The 19,405-nt window shown below is 35.5% G+C and overlaps 1 protein-coding gene across 1 annotated transcript in view; it reads right to left on the bottom strand.

Moving 5' to 3' along the window:
• LOC138698781 (protein glass-like) overlaps positions 1 to 4,825 on the bottom strand; it is a 60,627-nt gene extending 55,802 nt beyond the window's left edge. Inside the window, exon 1 of the mRNA XM_069825005.1 lies at positions 4,697 to 4,825. The gene's annotated coding sequence lies outside the window, so the exon portion shown is untranslated. The remainder of the gene's footprint in view (positions 1 to 4,696) is intronic.
• Between the last annotated feature and the right edge of the window lie 14,580 nt (positions 4,826 to 19,405).

The following is a 19,405-nucleotide window of genomic DNA, read 5'->3' as shown; positions in this document are numbered from 1 at the left end:
GCAAGGTATCATAGACCAATCCTGAAACACGAGCACAAGATTCATTCAAGGGATTGTATTGTATTGTATTGTATTGTATTTATTAACATTCCATGGTATTCATACATGCTTACAGCTAGAATATGGAACAAGTCAAAAAACTTAATACTATTATAAAATCTTAATTTATAGTCACAGTCTAGATGAAATATATACAGACGAGATTTACAATATAGTCAACTAGTGCAACACATAGTTTTAGTATCAGTTTCATGAAGTGTTATTGAATGTCATGAATTCACCTACAGAATAGAAGGCGTGAGAAATTAGGTACTTCTTTAATTTGGCCCTAAATAATTTTATGTTTTGAGTTTCATTTTTTATATCGATAGGGAGGGTATTAAAAATTTTTACTGCCATATAACGCACTCCTTTTTGATAGCACGATAGACTTGCCGATGGAGTATGAAAGTCATTTTTTGACGTGTATTTATGCTATGAACTGTTGAATTAGTTACAAAGTTTTCACGATTACATACGAGGAAGACTATTAATGAAAAGATATACTGACAAGCCATGGGCATTATTTGTAATTTTTTGAAAATAGTCCTACACGATTCCCTAGATTTGGCGCCTACTATTATTCTAATTACTCTTTTTTGTAATAGAAATATATTGTTACTATCTGTGGAATTTGCCCAGAATATTATTCCAAAACTCATTACCGAGTGGAAGTATGCAAAGTATATTGTTTTTAAGGTATTGATATTTACTATCTTTTGCATAGATCTAATAGCAAAACAAGCTGAATTTAGTTTGGGGGTAATTTCTTTAATATGATTTTTCCAATTTAACACATTATCGATTTTTAAGCCAAGAAATTTGGTTGTTGTTGTTTCTAATAGGGATCTATTGTTAATTATTGCGCTAGAAATTTGCGACGTTGAATTTGGACAGGATTTAAATTGAATTATGTTAGTTTTGTTACAATTTAATACTAATTTATTGACTGAGAACCAGTCACATATTTTGAAGAGATAAAGTCGCCAATGGGCTATGTGATTCCGGAATAGAGGTTATGGCTTATCAAATTCTTAAAAAGCATTTCCATCATGAAACATAAAGATGATTAGTTACTGTTTCATGAAATTAGATTCTCCAATGTCAGAGATGTGTCGGATGTGAACGAAATTTCAGACTACACATACACTTAAGAAAACTTTTTTTTTAATTTCTTACTACACGAAGTACGGAAGATAATGTAGGCCTATTTTAATGCTACAAAAAGTCGATTACAAGATTTTCGCGGCATTTTCGACATTACTCATACTGAAAAAATTGGTTTGTCAGCATTGGGCGGATTTTGTTCATATTCATTATTTTAAGAGTCAATTTGTCAGGGAATGATGCACGTGATATGTAGGCTCTAATATATTTATTAAAAATTAGTAAGACTTCATATAAAACTAGAAACAAAAAATATTTTTTTCCCTCAATTTTTTTCTCAGATCCCTATGTTTCATCTAAAATTATTATTAAAATGCATAATTATATTTCTATTTTTGTTTGCCAATTTATGAAAGTTCATTCTACTGAGCAGCTGAAGACAAGAATGGCCTGTTGCTTCCGTATTTAAGGAGTTACAGTTGTGAGTACAGTACATAGTGAAAATATTTGTTACGCATTAACGGATCTCTAAAGCATTAAGACCATAGTCTCTCATGATTTACCCTACATGTGCTGAAACAATGTCTTGAAATTTGTTATATTTTGGAGATGTTACAATAGGTAGGCCCAATGTACTGAAAATCGTGGAAAAAATTCTGTGGCCGGAAGGAGAAAGGTCTTAAGTAAACATTTTATACTTTTCAGGAAAGCAGTAGAAAGATTGAAATTGGTGTCAATTATAGAGTTTTTTTTAATTAAGAGGTTTTTCCTAGATATTATTTGTTTATATTTCTTCTAAAATAGATCATGTTGCTCATTTAACGATTTTCTTGATTATTTCCAAAAATATCCGCACTTAAGCCCTTTTAAGACTAGAAGCCAAACTGAATAGAAGGGACTATTAAACATAAGACCTTTTTCATGTCAAAATAAATGAGAAATGTAAATTATTAGGAATGCAAAATGGGTCTTAAACAATTATAGGACTGTTTACCTGATGCTTAAAGTTTTAAAAGGACAGGGCATCAGTATGTGATAAAATGGCTAAAATACAAGTTAGACCTTTTTAAAGGGAAGTGTGGAAAGTAAACATGTGATGTTTGTAAGGAATAAAATATTAAATATACTTAAGTCCTTTATTCTGTGTGCTCGATTCAAAAAGTACTTAGGACATTTGGTATCGCTCTATAAATCCTGTCAGGAGTCATATTTGACTTTAACCGTTTTACCAGATTGTAGAGAATTGTTTCCGCTTTCAGAATATATAATAATCTCATTTCACAAAAAATTGACTTAAGACCTTTTTCCTCCCGGCCACAGAATTACAGCCTACGAATGAGTAAAATATCACTTCTCAGTAAGGAAATAAATTAAATAACATTAAACTACTGTTTCAGAATTAAGTCAAGTTATGTGTCCATGAACTGCAAAAGAATCAGCTAGGTAGGCTGCCTAGCTTGAACGATTTTCGAGAAAAAGTTCCTTATGTAAGATATAAATTAACATTGTCAACATAGGTAATTCCATATCCTATGAACTACAGTCCTTGTGAAAAGAGAGATCTTGGACAAACAAGAAAGCGGTGGAGAGACCAGCTTTCAACCCGAAGCGGAACAGGCCAGAAGGCCTGATCCAAGATCGTTAATGATTATGATTTTAAATGGTCAGTGATTAATATCACTGTACCTGCCATTAGAAATACAGTAATAATAATAATAATAATAATAATAATAATAATAATAATAATAATAATAATAATAGTAATAATAATAATAATAATAATAATAATAATAATAATAATAATAATAATGAACCTTCAAAGATTCCACCACTTCATCCATTCCATGAGAATTTTGTATCGACATTGAACATTCACAAATGAAGAGATTCGATAATAGGATAAGGTTGCCTATATCGCACCACTTTAGGATTTATAATTTTTATTGAACAATACAGTTTTTATTTTCTACATTCCTTTACAGAGATACATTCCCAGAACATTTACCTTTCATGTAAAAAAGAATCCTTCAATTTGATTTAATATTTTTAAATTAAAATGACATTTTCGAAACACATGTCAGAGGTGCCATTTAGGCAACTAGTTTCCTAAATAGCACCTGCGGTTTCTTAAATCACACCTCTTTATCTGCAGGGAACAGGATGAAGGAAAGCTTTTAATATTGAACATATTGAAGAGTATTTGAATGAATAATGAAATAAATGAAAATTACAAGTTTATTGGGATTAATGGAAGAGAGTAACAAATTACGTAGCATTTAAACTTTCTGAATGCGTTTTTTATTGTTACACATTTGCCATGTGCTTCACCAGGCAGTTCAGACTGTAAACTGCGTCACCTTTTCTCCCACGTTTACCTCGAAACCACCTAAGAACTGCTTCATGATATAGCTGTCTGAAATGATTTGAAGATAGAAACATCTAAAGGCTGGGCCTCTGAGTATTATGACGAGGAAGCTGAAAAAGGAGCACACCATTTTCCCGAGATAATCTAGCTTCTAAATTTTTGGAATGGTTCGTATAGGTGGACATACAGAAGCAGCACTTTTTTCTATGGCAGATCTGAGTGACAAATAAAATGTTTGAGCTATTCGACAAATAGTTCACTGTTGATGTAACCTGACTCAGAGCAAACAAATAACGATCCTGGAGGAGCACCAGCTGATAATCAAGGATGCACTGTTTGACGTTTAAAAATTATCACATGTGGCACAAAATACCTGGTGCGCTTGTACAACACACACTTGTTGTATTAACGCCCTTTTCACCACTTGATATTGCACCCACCTGATGCATTCCTCGTTCAGTTAAAATTTTTGGGGCCTTCTTTTGTACGGTTAGAATTGCTACAGTTGCTCATATCGCTCCGGTGTGAATTAGGCACCTACAAAGTGGTGCGAATTGAGAAACTACATCACAAGTTATTATTTCCTTCATTCTTGCCTATAATCACCACATGTTCGAAAATCCTACTAAGTTAAATGTTCTTTAATATCTCTTTAAACGAATAATATCTTAAGATTATGGATTCCTTTGCATACAAATCCGTTATTTAGTTACAAAATGTTAGCTAAATATACATCCACCTGAGCGATTATATTAGATACACAATCACCACGCTGCTGACACAAAGAAGTGGCAGAAATGAAGTGACATGGTGGAAGTTCATATGGTAGATTGTAACAATATCACTAGATGCAACACTACTACAGTAATTTGTTTTAAACCAGCAGAGGTGTGATTTAGGAAGCGGTGCGATTTATGCTACTCTACCCTATGAATGACGCAAAACCTCCGCTGTAGATAACACAGCACACACAAGACAGAGGACACTCACCAAGTGTCTGTGAAAGAGAGAGGAAAATTCCCACTTCCCTGCCGGTAACCGAACGCGGAGCTTCTGGTTTGATAGCTAGAAACGATACTTACAATACGTAGGAGGATGTGTGTGAAGAATCTGACACCAGCTTACAACTCTGGCACACGTAACAAAGCGCAGGATGTATTCCGGAGCTGTGGGCAGTCTTCTTACCTTTGTCACTTCGACGTCCGCGGCAGCTCTTCGCTCTTGCCACCGACATTTTCGCCAGATTATTGGACGCACATAGTTTCGTCACTCTAACCTCACGTCACACATGTTCCATTCTTAATGGCTCCACTCCCATTAACTGTGATACGTAGTGGACTGATGGACCCCATGATACCTTACCACTGGTCCTTCACCCCCTTCGCTGCGCCCCCTCCCCTAGTAGGAGGCGGGCAAAGTCGAGTTTGATCCTGTTAGTACTCGGGTAGTCCACTGGTGTGGAAAAACAACGTCACTTCCGTTCTTCACGTGACTTAAGGATGCATAGTTGGGTGTGGAGGGGGAATCCCGCGTCTTGGTGTCATATAACACGGGGTGGCGGTGTGACCATTGAATCTTCAATTGGATGTTAGTGATACATTTATGTTCTATGAAACTGACCACAAAGAAATATACAATTACTTTTCTGTTTGCTAAAAATCAACAATGATCGTTAGTGACAGTTAAGATTAAATAGTTACCTTCTATGAAAATTTCATAGAGAAAACTAAGTTAATAGCATTTCTATTTAATAAAATCTATATTGAATGTTATCGATAGTTTACAGTTACACTAATACTTACATTTATCTTCCATGAAAATATCCACATAAGAAGGAATTATAATAATATCTATGTCTAATAAAATCAATATTGAACATTATAAATAACGTAGTTTACAATAACATATTTATTTTCAGTGAACATATTCAGAAAAGAAGGAAGGTGAAATCGATTTTGAAGGTTATTGATAGTTTTCAATAATAGGGCTACATTTATCTTCAGTGAACGTATTCACAAAAGAACGAAGGTGAAATCGATATTGAAGGTTATCGATAGTTTTCAATGATAGGGCTACATTTATCTTCAGTGAACGTAATCACAAAAGAAGGAAGGTGAAATCGATATTCAAGGTTATCGATAGTTTTAAATAATAGGGCTATATTTATCTCCAGTGAACGTATTCACAAAAGAAGGAAGGTGAAATCCATATTGAAGGTTATCGATAGTTTTCAATAATAGGGCTACATTTATCTTCAGTGAACGTGTTCACAAAAGAAGGAAGATGAACTCCATATTGAAGGTTATCGATAGTTTTCAATAATAGGGCTATATTTATCTTCAGTGAACGTATTCACAAAAGAAGGAAGGTGAAATCGATATTGAAGGTTATCGATAGTTTTCAATAATAGGGCTACATTTATCATCAGTGAACGTATTCACAAAGGAAGGAAGGTGCAATCGATATTGAAGGTTATCGATAGTTTTGAATAATAGGGCTATATTTATCTTCAGTGAACCTATTACAAAAGAAGGAAGGTGAAATCGATATTGAAGGTTATCGATAGTTTTCAGTAATAGGGCTACATTTATCTTCAGGGAACCTATTACAAAAGAAGGAAGGTGAAATCGATATTGAAGGTTATCGATAGTTTTCAATAATAGGGCTACATTTATCTTCAGAGAAGCCTATTACAAAAGAAGGAAGGTGAAATCGATATTGAAGATTATCGATAGTTTTCAATAATAGGGTTACATTTATTTTCAGTGAACGTAGTCACAAAAGAAGGAAGGTGAAATCGATATTGAAGGTTATCGATAGTTTTCAATAATAGGGCTATATTTATCTTCAGTGAACGTATTCACAAAAGAAGGAAGGTGAAATCGAGTTTGAAAGTTACCGACAGTTTACACTAATACATTTATCTTCACTGAACATATTCACAGTCCACCGCTGTGAAGTGACGATTAGCATGCCTGACGGTAAACGAGCGGGCCCGGATTCAAATCCTGGTTGGGACAAGTTACAGTTACCTGGTTGAGGTTTTTTTTCCGGAGTTTTCCCTCAACCCATTACCAGCAAATGCTGGGTAACTTTCGGCGCTGGACCCTGGACTCATTTCGTTGGCATGATCACCTTCATATTATTCAGACGCTAGATAACCATAGATGTTGATAAAGCGCCGTAAAATAAATCACTAAAAAACATAGGCCTATTCACAAAAGGAAAGTGAAATTGATATTGAAGGTTATCGATAGTTTACAATAATGAATGAATGTATGAATGTATATACGCCCTATTTGTCTTTAAGCAATATACCTTACGGTGAGGCGGCACTTCACATTATTAGTATACAGTGCCGTCTCCCCGTTTTACACGCCTCTCGTACAAGTCAATTGAGACATTACTTATTTTTAATTTATTATTGCAATTCTTCCACTAGTATTTTCTTGTCTTTCATCAATTCTTCCTCTACTTTACTCCTAACCCATTATTATACCAAAAATACTGTAACCCCTCCCCCCCTCTCTCTGCATCTCTAATTATTTGCACTTTTCACTACTCCCTTTTCCACATTGCTACTTTTTACGTCTTAGTTTCTTTTTTCAAGATTTATTTCCCTTCCACACCATTTACTTAAGTCATACTGTTTTTTCACCTTGTTTTCCTCTCTTCCTTCATCACTGGTTCCTGAACTATCTCCTACTTGCGTTATTCTACTTCTAGTCAGCCTCGATTTAGATCTTAGTTTCTTCACCCGCTTCGGAATTGCTCCTATCTGATGTCCACTATTTCCATTCGCTTGCATTGGGATCTTGTATGCTGAGCTTGCTGAACTTAGTTTACAATAATACATTTATCTTCACTGAACATGTTCACAAAAGAAGAAAGGTGAAATTGATATCGCTAGTTTACATTAATACATTTATCTTCAGTAAACATATCCATAAAAGAAGGAAGGAAAATCGATATTGAAAGTTATCGACTGTTTACACTAATACATTTATCTCCTACGAAAACAATCACAAAAGAAGGAAGATAATAGCGTTTATTTTAATAAAATGGATAATCAATGTTATCGAAAATTAATACTAAAACTGTTAATATAATAAAAAAACTTACACATAAGGATTTGAAGATAAACTTTGATAAATGACAAAAATGTCCAATATATGCTCTTAAATACGTAAAATTAAATAAAATATGCATTTATGTCAAAAAAACGGCATAATATGAGCCGTTCAGAGCAAAAGTGGTGTAAGTAAAAATTTGGAAATGATGATTAAAGTAAAAATTCTGTAAAATACAACGCAAAGTAGCAATTAATATAGCCATCTTGCTATCCACTGTTTACTAATAGTTTAAATAAATTGAATATTAATTGCTACTTTGCGCTGTATTTTACAGAATGTTTACTTTAACCCTCTTTACCCATTTTTGACTTACACCACTTCTGCTCTGAACGGCTCATACGTAAAACAAACTAAACCTGGCTTTATTTTGCATAAACATGCGCAGTCTACTTGTACCAGTTAAAACTTGTATTCAGTCAAGCCTGGTTTCTATATTGTGCTATATATTGACTTTCCTATAGGCCTACATTTATGTATGAAGAGTCCACTGCAAGAATGATGGATGTCACTTTCTTGTCGAAAATGAACCAAGACTGTCAATGCATAGCTTAAGACATATAGAATGTACATAGGGAGTTATATGACATTAACACTGATAGTCATTGTCCAGTAATGATCGGAAAATCACAGTTAAGCTTTGAGCGCCAAGTATTTCAAACTTTCAATTGCTTCTCCTGAAAAAATGTATTCCAAATGACTTCATCCATCATTCTTGCAGTGGACTCTTCATATGTTTAAAGCTTATGGTCATCGTACGTTACAGTAAAAAATTGCAGTAAATACAGAATGGGGTAGGCTGTATTGTCCTGCTTTTGTATCAGGAAGCCACGATGAGTGAAAGGTTTCTTCTTACCCTTGCATCGTCGCCCTGATTGTTCCTGCCATTTGGGCAATAAGCATACGTGCAAACACATCGCTTCAATTGGTAGCGATTGTGGGTGCCGAACTCTTACAGGTGAACCAGCCTGGGGGTAAACACAGGTGTGGCTCATCCACGTGGGCACATCAGATAAAAGCACAGTCGCAGCTCGCCGCTTTGTGCAGCTCTGCTGTTACCAGTTCGCAAGGGGCATATCCCCTCCACGGCCTGCAGAAGCGATGAGGCGAAAACTGTAGGAGCCCTCACGTGGCCCGCTGCGCTGTTTACATTCGTGGGACCGCAACAAAGCTACCACAAGTCTATTTTGTAGCTAATCACCACAAAGAGCATCATAATAGCGTCACCGCCACCACACCGCCACCGCCATCAAATTATCACGACGATGATAATGTGGTGTCGCCGTTATCATCAACGTTATCATCGATACGATCATAATCATTAGGGCTAGGATTTTGATGACCTATAAATCATAAAAAAAGTCCCAAAAACAATGCATTTATGACCTAAAAATCTAAAAAAATGCCCTTAAAAATGCCCTAAAAGTTGATCTTACATTCTAAAATTGGCTTAGTAGGAGAAGGAGCTTTGTGCTACTTAATATTTAGACTAGTAATTAAATTAAATTCTAGTACCAACATTTAAGCTTATTTAATTTCACATAATTTTTTCTAAGCGGTACACTTTAACTAATTATTTTACCTGATGTAGTTTCCATGTAGTCCAACACAAGGCCACTCTTACCCGGAATTAGCAGGTATAGAGGAGTCTATATTGAAGGAATGGTTGGACTGATCCATTACATGGGGTGTACTACGTTAAAGTGGAAATATTTGTGTAGAAAAACGATTAAAATATTGTATAAACTAGTGGGTATTAATGGACAAAATATGTAAAGAAAATATCAAAGGAAATAAACATTATTTTATATTAATAATGGGCATTTATGGCCGAAATTAAATGAAAATGCCTAAAAATGACCGAATAAAACAAAAGATGCTCTTATGAGTTGAAACAGGCAAAAAAGGAAAAAAAAAAAAAAAGCCTAACAAATATGTCTTAAAACACTCAGTTTATCACATAACATATACATACTAAAGCAGTTATGTTTATGGCTTACTAGAAAAAAGATGCAATTTCATCAAAATCCTAGCCCTAATTATTATTGATGAAGATTGTTCCATGATAGTAGAAAGAACGAAACAGGCAAAACTGAAATTCTTGCAGGATCCAGTTGAGGCGAATAGAGATAATTATTTCAATGAATGACCGGAAGCAAGTCGTATACTTAGGAATAAAAAGAGAGATTACTTGAAGGAAAAACTGAATTAGCTAGAAACAAATAGTAAGAATAAAATCATTCGAGATTTATTTAAGGGTATAAATGAATTTAAGAACGGATATCAGGCAAGGGTAAACGTGATTAAGGATGAGAATGGTGACTTGCTTGCAGACTCTCATTCAATCCTGAACAGATGGAAAAACTATTTTGGACAATTACTAAATGTACATAGACCAAGTAGAAATGATCGGGACGAAATCCAAATACAAACTGCTGAGCATTTATACTCGAACCCACACTTTCTGAAGTCGAAATTGCGATAGAAAATCTGAAAAAGTACAAGTCTCCAGGTATCGATCAAATTCCAGCAGAATTAATACAAGAGAGTGGAAGCGCATTATCTAGCGACACTTAGCCTTGCTTGTACTTGCTATTTGGAAAAAGGAAATTGTACAAAACAATGGAAGGAGTCCCTAATCGTACCTATTTTTAAGAAGGAGGATGACTAACTGTAGTAGTAACTTTCGAGGAATATCACTTTTGTTGATGTCTTACAAAATTTTGTTCAATATTCTTTTGAGAAGATTAACTCCATAATTATGTAAATGAAATTATTGGCGATCATCAGTGTGGTGTTAGGCGTAATGGATCGATTATTGATTAGATTTTTTGTATTCGACAGATAATGGAGAAAAAAGGGAGTGTAAGTGTACAGTACATCAGTTATTCATAGATGTCCAAAAGGCATATACCTCTGTTAAGAGAGAAGTTTTATATAATATTCCTCTTGGATTTGATATTCTCAGGGAACGAGTTCGATTAATTAAAATATGTCTCAGTGAAACTTACAGCAGAGTCCTTACAGGCCAGTTTCTATCTCGAGTCTCTATTGGAACTCGTTACCGAGTGATGTAAGGGGTTGTTCGACAATAACTTCATTTAGGTCAAAATTACATAAATTCTTACTTAACAAATTAATTGCTGATTAATATTTATTACTTATAATGAAACTAACATCTGTCCATTCTTATTATTATCATTAATTTCTCTAAATAGATTTACAAAACCTCTAATGGCAATTACATTAATATTCTCATTATAGAAATATATTTTAGATTTATATATATTTTTTCTCCCTGTAACATAGTTTTAATAAGCTTATATTAAATTAATTTTCATCATTTTACTAGCTATCTCAAATCTCAAATTAATTATAATTAATTGGGTTAAATTAGCTCACAAATTAAGTTACTACTTTACCTTATAGGTTTATCTAATTTAAATAAATATGTAGTCTACTAGTCGTTAAAACTTAACTGAATAATATTGCTGGAGAACCTTTTAAGTGTAGTGTAAATATTCGTAATTTAAATATGTATTGTATTGATTAAGGCTGGTTGAGTGGAAGAGAAGGCTTTATGGCCTTAACTCTGCCAGCGAAAATAAAACATTATTATTATTATTATTATTATTATTATTATTATTATTATTATTATTAGATCTATTATTATTATTACTATTATTATTATTATTATACATCACAATCAATAACTTAACATTTTAAGTGTTCAAATGAAACATTTTTCCTTCTTTCTGATAAAGTATATTTTCTTCTTTTCTAATGACGCTCTCGTTAGCAAATTCTTCTATTGTAGCGCACTCATTTCCAACCGCCTAGCTTTGTTTTGTTTTCGTATGTTCACTGAGCAGCAGACCTGAACTGAGTAAGTAAAGTCGGATGCCGTCAAGCTATAGGCCTACTCCATACATCCGAGACAACCTAATAATTTATTAAAGATGTTGAGGTTTGAGTTAAGAGTTTAATAACTGCAGTATGAAATGCATAACATTTTTGAGTCGCTATGGCAACATGACTAGGTCCTCTGAAGTCGACAGATCGGCCGGCCGGCAGGTTTGGTCAAGGAACTCGCTGGGGCCGCCCATACGGAGTGTCGAGTGACGGTCCGACGTCTCGGGTGTCCGGACTGCCTGCTGTCTCCTTCCGCTCTCCACCTGACATGCACGCCAACCTGCGTCGAGTCGCGGCGGAAGTGAAGTGCTCTGCTTCCTAAACAAAGATATTCAGCGTTCACACACATGATCCATGCTTAGTTTGTCATGGTGGGGATCGAATGACGTGGAATGAAATAGTGCTGTATTGTATAAAAATAAACCAATCCGTTGCACGACAGCCCATACAGAGCCAAAATCTATTAACCGACCGCTGATCACGTCCACATTCCTCAGTAGAGGTGACCGACCATCCAACAGTATGGGTAACGTGTGGTTAGCACGGTGGTTGCTCCAGCTGTTAAAGCTAGCTTATAATGATGAAACTGATCAGAAATAGAAAAAGAAATTAGCTGTGTTACTATGTATGTATTTATTAGATTAGATTAGATCTTTTATGCCGAATAGAATTACAAGCATTCATGGCGTCGTCAGTACACAAGAAAAATGACATAACATACAATATAATACAAAAATAGACTTAATTCTAAATAAATTTAACAGTTTAGTATTAAGTGACATGCAAAAAAAAAAGATAAAAAAAACAAGAGAGAAAAAAAATATATATAGGACAAGCTTGATCTTCAGTCTCCGCTGTTCTATCTAGTATCTTCTCTTTTTGCTTTTCCCTGTCTTTTCTTCAACTCTGAGTTACCTGAAACATAAATGGTCAAGGGCAGTATCAAGAAAAGTTAAATTCAAAAATTTTAAATTTAGGTATTCATTTGTGCAAAATGGCATATGTGTTAATAAAATGTTCTTTACCTCTTTTTTGAATTTTCTTATGTTAAGTTCTTTGATTTTCTGTGGAAGTTTATTATATAAATTGCAGCCTCTATGTGATATGCTGTTAAGACTTCTGGTAAGCCTGTGGTAATTCAGATGTATGTTTTGGGATGTTCTGGTGTTATACTCATGATAGGTTGAATTTGTTTTAAAGGAATCTATGTTTTGATGAATAAAGCACACTGTTTCTAAAATATATATGCAGGGTACAGGTAAGATTTTTAGTTCGCTGAAAATTTTTATACTTTCAGTCCGAATAGGAACTTTTTTAATGATTTTGAGTATTCACACTGCAATGGGTATATAGGCCTACCCGGTGGCAGTGGTAACTAATTACACCCAATAATGACAATAATAAACACAATTAATAATAATACTAATAATAATAATAATAATAATAGTAATAATAATAATAATAATAATAATAATAATAATAATAATAACAGGGAACGGAAATTCTACTTGAAGCAAGTAAAGCGATAGGGTTGGAAGTAAATCCCGAAAAGACTAAGTATATGATTATGTCTCGTGACCAGAATATTGTACGAAATGGAAATATAAAAATTGGAGATTTATCCTTCGAAGAGGTGGAAAAATTCAAATATCTTGGAGCAACAGTAACAAATATAAACGACACTCAGGAGGAAATTAAACGCAGAATAAATATGGGAAATGCCTGTTATTATTCGGTTGAGAAGCTTTTGTCATCTAGTCTGCTGTCAAAAAATCTGAAAGTTAGAATTTATCAAACAGTTATATTACCGGTTGTTCTCTCTCACTTTGAGAGAGGAACAGAGATTAAGGGTGTTTGAGAATAAGGTTCTTAGGAAAATATTTGGGGCTAAGAGGGATGAAGTTACAGGAGAATGGAGAAAGTTACACAACGCAGAGCTGCACGCATTGTATTCTTCACCTGACATAATTAGGAACATTAAATCCAGACGCTTGAGATCGGCAGGGCATGTAGCACGTATGGGCGAATCCAGAAATGCATATAGAGTGTTAGTTGGGAGGCCGGTGGGAAAAAGACCTTTGGGGAAGCCGAGACGTAGATGGGAAGATAATATTAAAATGGATTTGAAGGAGGTGGGATATGATGGTAGAGACTGGATTAATCTTGCTCAGGATAGGGATCAATGGCGGACTTATGTGAGGGCGGCAATGAACCTCCGGGTTCCCTAAAAGCCAGTAAGTAAGTAAGTAAGTAAGTAAGTAAGTAACAGGGAACATCCTAAATTAATGGTCCGTCCCAGGAATCTGTGGAGTAGAAAGACGAAACAAGACTTCTGTGCAAGTGGTATGTGGGAAAGCTAGGGCCAATCACTGCTCTGGGAGAGAGGCATTGCTTGAACGAAGCGAGCAATCGCTTGGAGGAGGGGATAATATGGATAAATCGCAATATAGCGAACGCCAGTAGGGGAAGTTATCCCCACCCACATGAAATGTGTATTCAACACAACACTCGCCTATCATGTAGATTGTCTGGTGAGCAAAAGTGGAAGGGGTCGTGGGCGGAGCTTCTACGTTCGCTATATTGCGATTTGCCCGATAATTTATATATATCTGAAGTCTACTCTGTTCAAATTCCACGCGAGGAGTATGGTCCTTGCGGGGTAAGAGGAGAGAGTAAGCCAGTAATTCGGCGTTCTTGAAGAAGTAGGTAGTCCACACCTGCGGAGTAACGGTCAGCGCGTCTGGCCGCGAAACCAGGTGGCCCGGGTTCGAATCCCGGTCGGGGTAAGTTACCTGGTTGAGTTTTTTTCCGGGGTTTTCCCTCAACCCAATACGAGCAAATGCTGGGTAGCTTTCGGTGTTGAACCCCGGACTCATTTCACCGGCATTATCACCTTCATTTCATTCAGACGCTAAATAACCTAGATGTTGATACAGCGTCGTAAAATAACCCAATAAATTTAAAAAAATTAAAAGAAGCGGGTGGATGGGAGTGGTGTTATTGGCCAACTGGGACAAACAAGATTCAGTCAATGGCTGGTTGGTTATGTGTCGGGGAGGTTATTAGATTGGGGAGGGGGGGGGGGGTAAACTCGCATTCCTTGCTCGGATCTTCTCGTGAAATGCGGACTGTACCTTCTATCACGAGCATATTATCCCTTAGCGGACTGGAGCTGATGCTGCCCGCAGTACACTCCGGCACAGATAGAGTCCGGCCCCATAGGCGCGAAGTTACTCTACAGATTCCTGGGACGGACCATAGCTAAGAGGAAACTGTCTACTGAAGGATGCACTGGAAGGAATGGTGAACGGGAGAAAAGTTCTTGGTTGAAGAAAGTAGCCTATCAGATGATAGACAACATTAAGATACATGGATTGTATGCGGAGACTGAAAGGAAGGCGAAAAATGAGAAAGATTGGTGAATGCTAGGTTTGCAGTGAAAGACCTGTCCTTGGGCAGAAAACTATGAATGAATGAAAGAGGCCGGATTTCGCCACTCACTGTAGCTCCTCAAATTCACCATGGCGCTGGTGAGCAATGGTCCCATACACTGGCCGAAATTTCTTCCTCGTGGGGATTCGAACCAGCGCTCATTCCGCATCACTAATTTAAGGCATGGAGCTTTAGATCACGTGACTAAATCGGGGGATAATAGAAATTATAAGCTACAGAAATACCAGTGCAATTGGCTTCAACATATCGACAGGATGGCCGATGATCGACTACCAAAAATTATTGTGCATTACAAACCAGAAGAACAAAAATACAATTTAGGATCAAAAAGGAAAAGATGGGAACCGGAGCATTAGAGTTTGTGGAAGAGAACTAAATAGTCCTAAAACTTTTGTTGTTATAGTTCTTGTTGATTATGATGATAATAATGATTATGAAAAATGTCGATTTCGACAGAAAGATACCTATCTTTCAGAATGTAGTCCAAATTTGTCTAATACATTCTCAACGAATATTATACAGAGTGATTTAGAAATACTTGTACAAACTTTAAGGTGAGTTCTCTGTATCAAACAGGAAAGAAATGCCATAAACACGTCTCCGAAAATGTCTAGTTTATGAGTTACAATCGAGAAAAAGGTGAAGAGACAATGCCGATGCCATGGAACATAGAACTCCACCTCCATGCCCCCATGCACCCTCATGTTCTAAAAAAGGGGATAGCTTTATGTAAGCACAGTAGTTTTCTCTGGGAGCTCCGATTTTCCTGTGGCATCTCATCTCATCTCATCTCATCTCATCTCATCTCATCTCATCTCATCTCATCTCATCTCATCGCGGGTGTAGCGTAGACCAGCCTCTTATGGCGCACCCTGGGCAACGACTCTGTCGGTAAATCGGCCTACAAAACTGGCTTCACATGGGTGAATGACGAACGGTCAAGTACCCGCCATTAGTAAAAAAAAAATATGTATTTGGATGGGTACAGCTGGCGCCAGCGTTTTTGGCGTGTGTCCTAGATATATAGTGTCGAGTTTGTGGGCATGTTGCTAGTGCAGCTGAGAATGGTACCACTTCCTATACACGTCACATCAGCCATTTGCCGAACAGTTATCAGACTGACTGCGGCAAATGTAAAACACTAGCACTTAACATTCCCATTACTTATTTCACACGCCAAAAACGGTGACGCCTTTCTATGCATTTATCTATGGAATCTATATTATGTGCATCAATCAATCCATCCATCCATCTGTAACATTACTTACTTATGGCTTTTAAGGAAACCGGAGGTTCATTGCCGCCCTCACATAAGTAAGCTATCTGTAACATAATAGGCTATAATACATACTGTAATACACCGTGTTCCGCTTATAAGTATAACAAAAGAAATAGCTATAACTTCTGAATTAATACAAGTATATAGTTGAAACCAACTGCTACAAAGAATGAAAACTGGGAATTTTTGTTACCTTATGTTCCATAAACCTCAACATGGCTTCCATTGGTGGTACGGGAAATATCCAACCGGTATTCAACCTCGACCCAAGTGTTATGAAGCATCTGTGGTGTAACATTGTTGACAGCAGCATAAATTCTTTCTTGTAAGTCTGCCAAATCACGTACTGGCGTCCTGTAGACCTGGTCCTTAACAAACCCCCACAGGAAAATGCGTTCGACATTTTCGTCAGACACTTTACGCTTGGAATGTTTACCTGCATTAGACAACAAACTTCCTGTTTCTCTGAGCTGCCTATCCCATTTCATTATTGAGACGTACGTCGGTACAGCTTCCCTCGGTCTAAGATTGTACTGACGGCGAAACAAGCGCTGTACACGAATTATGGATCTATGTTCTGCTAATGACAGCACACAAAAGGCTTTCTGCTGTGGCGTCCACATGCTGACTGACTAAAGATACGATACGAAATCTCTTATTTAATGATCTGCGCATGCGTGAGTCTTCTAAAAATAAGTAACAACAATGGATTAAAACTTCCCAATTTCCTCTTTACAATGGTACCAATCTTAACCCATTTGCATGCATTGTTATGAAATTATAACTATTTCTTTTATTATACTTATAAGCGGAACACGGTGTATGTAAATTTCTGAAACCTACATCGTGATAATCTTGTGGTTTACTTACAGTTTCAACACACGTGTGGAAGGGCTTATGATAACAATTTGAATTTCTAATTTTAATGGCTTTATAAACAGAGTGTTCACACTTTCCATTAATCCGTGACTTGCCGGAAGTGAGGGACAGGATATGTAGGCTTATTCGTGTAGCTATGACTTGGGATATCCTTTCAAACAGTTTATATTCCCGATGACCTCATACATCCCTGTCGGTGTAATTTTACACCAGGGGAACATCTGCATGTCAAGCTAACCTAACGACAATGGATTCCCAAACGTGAAAGAAACGATTTTCCATCCCACAACGTTCCATTAATAGATCACGTTGACATTTGCAGATAACCTGCACAGTACATGAAATAGGCCTAACTTGTGTGTTATTAGCTAGGGACCGGATTTTTATGTTTTTAAAAATACCATTTTATGTTTTTTGAATAGATGTAATAAGTTTTTTTTAGGTTTTATGTCCAACCTGTAAAGGGGTCGCAAAAACTGCCCGATCGTTAAAAATGTATCCTTACAGTTATTCTTAAAAATTAAGTATTTATTTATTAACGCCACGAAACTGACCTTTTCAAGAACCAAATTATTTATCAAAGATTCTACATTTTTGCTCCTTCTTCTTTAACATAATTTGTAGTTTGAATAAATTATTGTAACAATTAACATTTTGTCTAATATAATTTGCCTTGATATAACTACATCAATTTCAATATTCAATAGCTAAATGCTACAATACACACACAAAACTTTTGAATTAAATTTGTTCAAACTTAATCAAGAATTTATTATTTTAAAGGTAAGAAACAAACAAAACAACGTTATTTGCTAGTACTATCGAATGGTGGTAATTCGTAAGATTTTCGAAAAATACACCCCAAATGTCCTATCGCTCAAGGCAGTATGGCCAGGAAAATCGTCCAACCCACTTCGGCTTACAGGTAGACATTTTCCAGAAGTTATTCCACGAACTCTGAAGAAGAGCAACCCAACCAGACAGGATTTCATGTGTAGTATTGCGAGAGACTCAAAATAAAAAACAAATTCGACACGAGCAGATACTACTGTCCTGAATGCAATGTGCCACTGTGCGTAATACCCTGCTTTCGAGTCTATCACACGACAAGCAACATTTAACGCCTTGATACCAGCACTGGTATTGTACCTCATAAATTAATTCATAAAAAAAACGTAAGTTGGTAAATAGTTCAGGAGAAACTCAAAGTGGGACAACTACCAGAGCTGGAATCAAGGTGTACGAGATAACTCGGGATAATAATTCAGGTATGAATGTATGTCTATTTTATAGTGATTTTTAGGTATATAAGAAAATTAGTGATGCATAGTGATTCTGTAATATTAAATGACCTCTATACAAAAATAAAAAAATATGATTTTTTTTTTTTCACAAAATTGGTAAAATATATAGTAAGGGAAGAAGTTAAAGAACTTATCAACAGTAATCTCACTAGAGGTTTTGATTTATCTAGAGAAAATCAAAACTCGAGTGGGATTTAATTGACTATTACACGATTAGAAGAAAGTATATAAAGATTAGAAGTAACAAAGTACTCCAATACAATAAAATATTAATTGGCTTACGAAAATACAACTGTCTTCAAATGTATTATTGTACCATCTCAACATTACGCTAGATGGCAGTAGTGTTTTATGATTATGTTTTCTTGTTATCAATTGTGCCAACTATGGAATCTTCATTGAATTCTGTGGATGGTTACTAATCAAGAAGGCTTTGTTGATTCAGTTTCATCTTTATTAAAACATTTACATTCCACTTCAATCATCCGGATCCCAGTAATCAACGTCACTTGACAGATGATTTTCAATAATAATTTTTCAGTAATCATTTGTACCCAACAAAATTTTTATTGTAAATGATTTTCTACGTTTTCTTATCTTAATGTTTTTTCTTTTTCTTTCCAAGTGTCACAAAATTGTTTTGTTTACTTATTATTCTTTATGAATTGATTAGTAGGCCGATCTATCGAACCCTTATTTAGGGCGGCTTTTGTTTAAACAAATTTTTATTTTTTACAATCTCTGATACGTGACTATCCATAATATCATATAGCAGAAACTATAACAAACATAACCTAAATAATATAAACCAGTGTTAGAAAAGTTTCAATTAGGGATGATGAAATAAACAAGAAACATTTTAATTAACTATGATGAAATAAAAAATGAACATGAATAATTTTAAAAGAAACAATTATTGAAAGTACAATTTTCAAAT

This window comes from Periplaneta americana, chromosome 4 (genome assembly GCF_040183065.1).
Source record: "Periplaneta americana isolate PAMFEO1 chromosome 4, P.americana_PAMFEO1_priV1, whole genome shotgun sequence".
NCBI classification, from domain to species: domain Eukaryota; kingdom Metazoa; phylum Arthropoda; class Insecta; order Blattodea; family Blattidae; genus Periplaneta; species Periplaneta americana.
Note: the sequence above shows the minus strand (reverse complement) of the source record. Positions and strands in the feature narration are given on the sequence as shown.